Consider the following 9,775-nt stretch of genomic DNA (forward strand, 5'->3'; position numbering starts at 1 on the left):
GAGGTAAGGGGAATTTAAAATGGCCTTGTTAGTGGCAGTATTTGGAGAAAACTATAAACATTTCTGATTTATACTTCTACAAGTTCGGCTTATTTAATAACCTGCAGAGAGAGGGAAAAAGAGAGAGAGAGAGATGACTGTTACCTTAAATTCATGTTCCCCTTGATTTAAACATTTTTAACTAACATAAGTATTTGGTGCTAAATGCTGGGGTTACAAGTTGGGACAATATTGAGACAAACCATTCCTTCCTACCATGGAGATAAACACAAGTGTAAGAAGAAGTTGGGAAGATTACCAACATACATTGAAAATGTGACCACTTATCACCATTGTAACAAATTATTTTGGTCAAAAATACTTTTTGATGTTTCCAGACCCTACACAGCTAGCTTGGTGTGTAATTAAGCATTATCATTGCTGCCTTGAAGGAGCACTGTCAGGTACATTTTACTGTCTCAAACAAGTTTCTCTGAAAAATGTGTGTGTGTGTGTGTATGTGTGTGTCTTAGGGTTAAAATAGTTTTTTGTTTTGTTTTGTTTTGTTTGAGACAGAGTTTCGCTCTGTCACCCAGACTGGAGTGCAATGGCGAGATCTCGGCTCACTGCAAACTCTGCCTCCAGGGCTGGGCGCGGTGGCTCACGCCTGTAATCCCAGCACTTTGGGAGGCTGAGGCGGGTGGATCACAAGGTCAAGAGATCGAGACCATCCTGGCTAACACGGTGAAACCCCCGTCTCCACTAAAAATACAAAAAATTAGCCGGGCGTGCTGGCAGGCGCCTGTAGTCCCAGCTACTTGGGAGGCTGAGGCAGGAGAATGGAGTGAACCTGGGAAGCGGAGCTTGCAGTGAGCCAACATCATGCCACTGCACTCCAGCCTGGGCTACAAAGCGAGACTCCGTCTCAAAAGAAAAAACAAAAAACTCTTCCTTAACTCCTGAGTAGCTGGGACTACAGACTCATGCCACCACGCCCGGCTAATTTTTTTTATTTTTAGTAGAGAAGGGGTTTCACCATGTTAGCCAGGGTGGTCTCGATCTCCTGACTTCGTGATCTGCCTGCCTCGGCCTCCCAAAGTGCTGGGATTACAGGCGTGAGCCACCGCGCCCGACAAAACAGTTTTTAAAAAGTGAGTTCTTTTTCTTCATTAAAACATTTATTTAACCTTTGAACAGTGTATTTTTCCTACTAACGAAATTTGGTTTTGATGTATTATTCTTATCACTTAATCGCTTTGCTAGTGTTTCCAAATTAATGGTCTCAACTAGAATAGTATTCCAAAAGGTTATTAGTTTAACTCAGTATATTCTCAGGATCTTTGGATAAATCTTAAAAAGAAAGCCTAGGAAAAAGCAATATTAGTTGAGGTGATGCAAAATAGGTTTAGTGACTGTTTGCTTTTTTAATAAACAGGGTAAATATACCTGAGACTGAATTGTGTGCCCCTCCCCTTGCCATCCACACGTTAAAGCCTAATCTGCAATGTGACTATATTTGGAGACAGGACATTTAGGAGGTAATTAAGGTTAATGAGGTTATAAGAATAGGGCCCTAATCTGGTAGAATGAATGTTCTTAGAAGAAGAGACACAAAAAGCTTGTTCACTCGCTCGCTGTCTGCACAAGCATGCATCATGGAAAGGCCACCAGCAACTTGGGAAGAAAACTCTCACCAAAAACCAAACCCTGCTGGACATAGATCTTGGGCTTGGAGCCTCCAGAACTGTGGGAAAATTAATTTCTGATCTTTAAACTATGCAGTCTGTGGTATTATTTTGTAGCAGCCCTAGCTGACCAATGACCAATGTAATCTGCAAATAATAAGATTACTTTAAAAAAATCCATTTAGCCCTTGGACACACACACGTGCACGCGCGCGCGCGCGCGCGCACACACACACACACACACACACACTTACTTCACAGAGAAATCTATTTGAGACCATAGAATTAGTTGATACATGTAAAAGTAACTTTAGGATGAGAAACTTCCCTTTCCGATGGTTTCAGAAACCAATTGGGTAAGAAACGTAACTATTATCTATTTGGAAATTGGTATTGCCAGCACTTCCTCCAGTGAGATACAGAATCACATTCTCATTTATTTTATGCTTTTGATTCCATCTTGTCTGACTGTATGGCCTTTAAGTCAACCATCCCAGTTTATTTAACCAGTCTCCCATTTTTCAATGTTTCAGAATTTTTATAATATTTTACTATTCATTCATTTGGCAAATGTTTACTGAGCACCTTCTAGGTGCCCGGCACTATTTTAAGGGATACAAAATTCCTGACATCACAACACAGGAAGATAAGCAAAATTCAATTTACCAAGGATGTATATCAGATGGAGATAAATATTACTGAAGGAAATAGGAAAGGTGGGTGGAGGGAGCACATTGCTTTTTACATGGAGGGAATAGGATCAGCTTCATAGACAGTGAAGCAGAAATGTGGACGGTCAACAGCAAAGCCCTGAAGAGGAAGCATGCTTGGTTTGTGTAGGAACAGCAATGAAGTCTGTGTAGCCCGATGAAAGGGAGCAAGGAGAGAAGGGGTAGAAAGTAGATATTAGACCAGAGAAGTTTGTCATGGACTGCGATGGGGTAGATCACATGGGGCCAGTTGGGCTTTTCCTCTGAGATGAGAAAACTATAGAGCTCTTAAAGGCTTTTGAAGAGTGACCTTATTTGACGTAAGTTTTAAAAGGATTACAATGACTACTATGTGAAAATCGGATTATAGGTAACAAAGGAGTGGAGGTTGAAAGAGGGATCAGATTGTGGACATATTATGAAGCTAGATCTAACATGATTTACTCATCGATGTGATGTAGAATATGAAAGACAGAAATCTTTGAATACTTTTCTGATTATTTATTCTTGATAATTTTTTTGAATTGGAAGCCCAGATCAAAGACTATACCCATTTAAAAGTCTTTCAGATATATACTGTCAAATTGTCCTCTGAAACCTGAAAAAACATTTTTACACGTTTTTTTTGAAACAGCGTCTGAGACTATTTCTCAGCAGCATAGGAAAATAACATGGTATTATCATTATTTTTAATATTGACAGTTTAATAGGGAAATATGTTTTTGTATCTTAGTTTTATCCTTAATGATTCTGAATATTTAATATTTTTATTGGTCAATGGTATTGGCCATTTTTTTTCCACTAGGGAGTTCGTCTATTTATCATTTAATATTTTTAATTATAATTCTTATTTAAAATTTTACTTATTTATAAAATCCATTCTCTTTTCCTCCTGGAAACCCAGATAAACTACATTTCTCAGCCATTCTTGCACTTAGGGGTAGTCATACGTCCAAATTCTGGGTAGTGGAACGTCAGTGGAAGTGATGTAGACTACTTGTAGACCATGTAGGCCACGAAAACCTTCCTTGTATGATCCTCCACACTCTTTTCTACTCAAAGCTAAGTGGAAAGAAAGAACCCCAAAGGAGCCCACAGGAGTCACATGGTGAAAATGGCACAAGAAGGGAGGATCTTGGCAAACTAAATCACTACTTATAGGAGAGTTGCCCACTAAGAACACCGGTTTTGAAGTGTTGTAAGAAATATACTTTATTGTGTTAAGTCACTGAGATTTCAGGGTTTATCAATTACAGCAGCAGGTGTATTTCCTAACTATTAAAGAAATATATAGAAAGAATTGTAAGAATTTCTTTACCTTCATAAATTAAATATGTGGACCTTTTGCTCTATGGAGAAATGTAAAACTTTCTTCTTTGACTGGACACTGATCTATGTTTCCTGGTACTGAGAGACTGACCCACTCCTTTTACTTCCTTCTTTAAGCGAACAGTTCCAAGAACAGAAGGTAATGGAGTCAAACAGGTCAAATCACTCTCGCTCTCACTCTCATGTTCTCTCTCACAGATACCTCTTGTCTAAAGGATTGCAATACCTTCTGACCAAAGCAGACAAACTGGCAACATTGTTAATTTGTCATAGAAAGCCTCTTTGTTTCCTGTTTTCCAGAAAATACTCTCTTTGGATATTCTCCCTGCTGCAACAGCCTGTATGAAGTGCCCAACACCTGCAGTCTCAGACAACTTTTGAAAGTTATAAACCTGTAATAAATAAGGTGAATATTTTTTCCTAGTTTGTAGTTTCTCTTTCAATGTTTGCTGTGTTTAAAACATTCTTACTGTCTATGTGGTGTCTCTGTATATAATCTTTCTTTAGATTCTCTGTGATTTACAGCCCATGAAATGTCAAACTGTCTTCTTTTCTGATAGAATTCCTGTCCTCATTCTTTCTTGCTTCATGTTAAGCCCAGAGTACATGATACTCTTAAATTAAATGGCATTCAGATGTGTGCCATTCCACTCATTGTTCTTTCACCTTTAGTGAAAGTGTGGGTAGAGTGTTGTTTCCCACTTGGTTCCTCTCACACCTATTGAACATTCACGCTGAAGGCTGCTCTCCCTCTTTGTTCATCTGACATTTGATATGCCTCATGTCACTCAGTCTTTCTGAGGGATACCGCCTTGTTTGCCTGGACAGCTTGTTACCAGCCTCACTTGTCACATATTCTCACTGATCTCACCGATCACCCTAGCCACATTAGTCAACACTAACTAGTCATACTAGCTAAACTGATCCTACTCAGCTGTCTCTAACAGTGGCCTGCATAATGGGTGGGGATTTTAATTTACCAATTATATATATATATATATATATATATATATATATATCCATTAGGAAGATGTAGTAGTTGCCGATTGCTGCCATAACGACTTACCCACAAACTTAGTGTCTTAAAACAATGCAAATTTGTCTTATAATTCTGAAGGTCAGAAGTCCAAAATGGTTAACCTTGGTCACTGGGTTAAAATCAAGCAGTCAGGAATTCTGCATTCCTTTGTGGGATATCTAGTGGGAAATCCATTTTCTTACTTTTTCTGGCCTCAAGAGACCATTAGCATTCCTTACCTCCTGGCTGACTCCCTCCTCCATCTTCAAAGCCAACAATGAAGCATCTTCAAATCTCTGACTCTGACTCTCTTGCTTTCTCATTTCACTTATAAGGACCCTTGTGATTATTTACATGGATAATCCAAGAAAACCTTTTCATCTCAGTATCTTTAACTTAATCTCATCTGCAAAGTCCCTTTTGCCACATGCTATGGTTTGAATGTGTCCCCCAAAATTCATATGCTAAAACTTAATCACCAATGTGATGGTATTTCAGAGGTGACTCAGTCATGGGGGCAGAGTCCTCATGAATGGGATTAGGGCCCTTATAAAAGGGTTAGAGAGAGTGGGTTCATCCCTTTTTTGCCCTTTGGTTCCATCTGCCACATAAGGACACAGCATCCATTCCCTTCAGAAGATGCTGTAACAGGGCGCTATCTTGCAAGCAGAGAATGACCCTCACTGGGCACCGATTTGGCTGGCACCTTGATCTTGGACTTTACAGCATCCAAAACTGTGAGAAATAAATTTGTTTGTAAATAACACGGTCACAAATATTTTGTTATAGCAGCACAAATGAACTAAGACACTATGTAAGGTAGCATATTCACAGGTTCTGGGGTTTAGAATGTGGACATCTTTGGTAGGCCTTTATTCTACTTACCACAGAAGGATTTATCGACACAATAACACAAAGGCAAGCCCCTTCCATGGTTTTTCTATGACTCTTAAATTTAGTCTAGTCATGAACTATTCAGTGCATATATTTTCTCAGAGAAAAATCTCAACTCTTCTTAATTTTTTGCTTAATTAATATGAGTTGGTTAATATAAAGCTTTAAAATTTTAGAAGAAAGTAAAATATAGGCCAGGCATGAGGGCTCATGCCTGTAATCCCAGTACTGTGGGAGGCCAAGGTGGGAGGACCACTTGAGGCCAGAGGTTTGAGACCAGCCCAGACAACATCGAAGACAAAAAACTTAAAAGATTAAGCCAAGCGCAATGGCTCACGCCAGTAATCCCAGCACCTTGGAAGGCCGGGGTGGGCGGCACACATGTGTCCATGTGTTCTTATTGTTCAATTCCCACCTATGAGTGAGAACATGCGTACACCTACTAGGTCTTAAGCCTTGATTGTTCAGTCCTATCATGTGCACCAGGGAGAGGAAGAGAGCTAGTGTAAAAGCTGGACTCAGAGAAGAGCTGACCTTTCATATAGAAATGGGAACCTATTGGATGACAAAAGTAAAATGTAAGGGACATAGGGGATGGGGGGTAGAAGATAAGAAAGAAGAGAAATAAGAAAGTGAGGGAGAACAATATAATTAGATATTCATACCAGGGAAACAAAGGCATGACTAGAAAGGCAGAGGAAGGGTGAGCCAGAAATGAAATGTCGTATGTATGTGCATACAATTTATAATGCAAAAGATGCTTTGTATATAGATTCTCACTTCAGAGTAAACCTGTGTAATAAATAAGTGGGACAGATAATACTATTGAGCCATATATATCCAACCCTCAATTTCTTATCTCATGAAACATCTCCACAGGTTTATACCCAATTATACCACAATTGAGACTGGTTTTGCTAGAGGTATCCTAGGAAATAATAATTGGTTTGAAAGGGAAAGGTGGGGTATCAAAAGTAAGCAGAATACGTAGAATTTATTTAAGTATAGGGCAGGCTGTTACAGGGGTTGGTTAGCACTGTCCAAATGGTCAGGAAAAACTGTAGTGTGTTCCAGATCAAATCCGTACCCAAGGGCACCTAATCTAGCTGTGGAGGTACAGTGGCAAGGTTATCTAGGAAGAACTGAAATTCAAATCAGAAGAGCACTGAACCAGCTGATGAAGAATTAGAAGCCAATAATTAGAGGCCCAGGTCTAACCTGTGGAGAAAGGGTTAGCTTGGGCTCCACAGGTTCTTGGGTATTAGTGAAGTAGGTTTAAATTCAAGGAAGAGCACAAGAGTTAGCAGCAGAAATCAGAGCTGGGGGTGGGTGTGGCAGACACCCAGGCACATGTAGACTGGGAAAATATGGGGGAAAGCTGTGGCTTGGAGGACACAAGTTGATAAGCTCAGAATTCCTAAGCAGAGGCCAGATGATATCCTGACCATGGCCCTGGTGGATACGTTTTTTGTTTTGTTTTGTTTTGTTTTTTTAAAAAATGTATTTTGTCTTACTTATTTTTTTACACAGGTTTACAGGTTAGCCCTGGTCAAAAATGGGAGAGATGCAAAGCTGAGCCAATTGGGGAAGCCAAGGATTTTCATACTTTATATCTCAAGTGAAAAAGTTTCTGACAATAAATTGGGTTATCTTTGATATTAACACTAGCTAACACATTTTAATGAGGGCTTACTACATTTTGTGAATCATCCCAATTTATCCTCAAAGCAATCCTTGAAACAGACACTACTAGTATATACTGAGATAGACACTGAAACACTCATTATGTTACTAGCCTTAAGTATTGAAATTGGAAACCCAATCCAAAACATCTGGTCCCAAATCCTTTCTTTTAAAACATGTCTGCCTCTCATATAGAGATTGCTTATGTTGAGAAGTATGAAGCCATACACAGATGGTGGTAGCTATGATAATCCTTTAATAATTAGTTTTTAGTCAGAGTCTGCAAAAATGTATGTTGTTCAATTCTATTAGGATGCTCTGCTCCTGAATTTGAAAATTAGGCTGTTCACTTTTATCATTTCCTCAATTCTGCACTATTCCTCTTCCTCCTTATCCTTCCACCAAGGCTATTTGCAGCTGGTCATTTATCTTAGCTGCCTTCCATGTCTTTGTTCTATTCTCCCAAAGGTTTTTACCTATTATTTGAATTATTTATTCCAATCCCTTCATATGAGCCATTAACATAATGAGATTCTTATCTTCACTGAAGACACAACTTTAAAAAAAACCTCATAATTAAATTGGAGTAGATATAATACAATTAATATTTTTTTCCTTTCTAGGGTAAATTATACATATGTTGTATTTTGGTAGTCTGCATTATAATCTCTATTTTTATACAATAAAGAATTTTACTTTTGGTTTTAAAATTTGAAAAGGAAAATAGTCACTGTTCTGATAATTTCATGCACTACTATAATAGTTGTCAAGAGTAAACATAAAAATTTTAGTTACTGTTGCCTTACAATAACCTTTTAACTTGATAGTAATGTTTCACATTTTCCTTTGCTATGGTCTCTGATCAAATACTTGTAAATTTTCTGATGCAGTTTTTCTAGTCAAAACTATCTTTTTTTTGTCAAAACTATCTTTTAAAGATTTTTTAGGAATATAGAATTTCTGTCAGAAATCGATGTTTGGGGAATCACTTTCATCAGCCCACTAATGGTGGGCTGATAACCTTGCCACTGTACCTCCACAGCTAGATTAGGTGCCCTTGGGTACAGATTTGATCTAGAACACAGTACAGTTTTTCCTGACCATTTGGACAGTGCTAACTAACCCCTGTAACAGCCTGCCCTATACTTTCTGGGCACTGACATTAGAAGGTGGGGAAAAAGAAGTCAGAAAATTATTCATCATGAGTAAAGGAAAAATACATTTTTTTTCCTCTGACAAGGAGATAAGACTGAGAAAGAAAGAAACAAGAATTGAAGAGAGAGCAACCAAAAAGAAAGAAAAAAAGGAGCTAGAAAGACCAGTAATTTGTGTGAACCAGCAGTAACAAGATAGAAAATAGAATAGAAAAACATCCCTTTCATTATCCACAAAGCAAAAACTACACAAAAATTAACATAATAAAACAGTGTACTAGCTAAGACTCTCCTAACAAAATATTCAAACTATAAAAGAACATTTAAAAGGGCCAGAACAACTGCATAGATGAGGAAGTAAGTTTAAGGATGATAAGAAGGTTGGAAGAAGTTGGAGTTCTGATGAGGGTATGACCATAAAGAGGCAGTACAAGGGAGTTTCTTCAAGGTGATGGAACATTTTTGTGCCCTGATTTTGGGGTGGTTACACAAATCTATACATGCAGTTAAATTGTACAGAACACACAAAAAGAATGCTTGTAAAACTGGTGAAATCCAAAGAGTCTATGGCTAATAGTATTGCATCAGGGGCAGTTTCCTCTGTGTGCGTGTGTGTGTGCGCACGCGCGCATGCACACGTGTTTTATTTTCAATTCAGGGGGTACATGTGCAGGTTTGTTAGATGAGTATATTGTGTAATGCTGAGGTTTGGGTTTCTAGTGAACCCATCACTCAAATAGTGAACATAGTACTCAATAGACAGTCTCTTATCTCTTGCTCCCTTCTTCCCCGCTTTTTGGAGTCCCCAAAAAGGGTCAATTGTTTCCATCTTTATGTCCAAGCATACCTATTGTTAAGCTCACATTTGTAAGTGAGAACATGGGTATTTAATTTTCTGTTTCTATATTAATTCACTCAGGATAATGGCTTTCAGCTGCATCCATGTTGTTGCAAAGGACATAATTTTATTTTATTTTTTTTTATGGCAGCATAGCTGGTTGAAGAGTATAAAGGAACTCTATTTTTTTGGCAACTTCTAAGTGAGCCTAAAATAAATCAAAACATAAAGTTTTCCAAAAAAGGCACATGCTAAATGACTCATGTATCAACGAAGAAATCAAAAGAGAAATTAGTACTTTGAATTGGAAAAAAAACCACAACATACCAAAATTTGTGGAATGCTCTAAAGCAATCCTCAAATAAAAAATTATCCCATGAAACTGTCTGTATTAGAAAGAAAAAAAATTTCAAGTCAACAGCCTTAGCTTCCACTTTAAAAAACTAGAAACAAAGGAGCAAATAAAACCTAAATTTAGCAAAGGA

General features: G+C 38.1%; 1 long non-coding RNA gene across 1 annotated transcript in view; it reads left to right on the top strand.

Annotated features, from left to right (window-relative positions):
• Positions 1-9,775, top strand: part of LOC134730990 (uncharacterized) — a 43,137-nt gene that overhangs the window by 24,918 nt on the left and 8,444 nt on the right. The window contains exon 2 of the long non-coding RNA XR_010112987.1: positions 4,004-4,109. This is a non-coding gene — a long non-coding RNA (uncharacterized LOC134730990). The remainder of the gene's footprint in view (positions 1-4,003; positions 4,110-9,775) is intronic.

The sequence above is a fragment of the Pan paniscus genome, chromosome 7, assembly GCF_029289425.2.
Source record: "Pan paniscus chromosome 7, NHGRI_mPanPan1-v2.0_pri, whole genome shotgun sequence".
In the NCBI taxonomy this organism is placed as follows: Eukaryota; Metazoa; Chordata; class Mammalia; order Primates; family Hominidae; genus Pan; species Pan paniscus.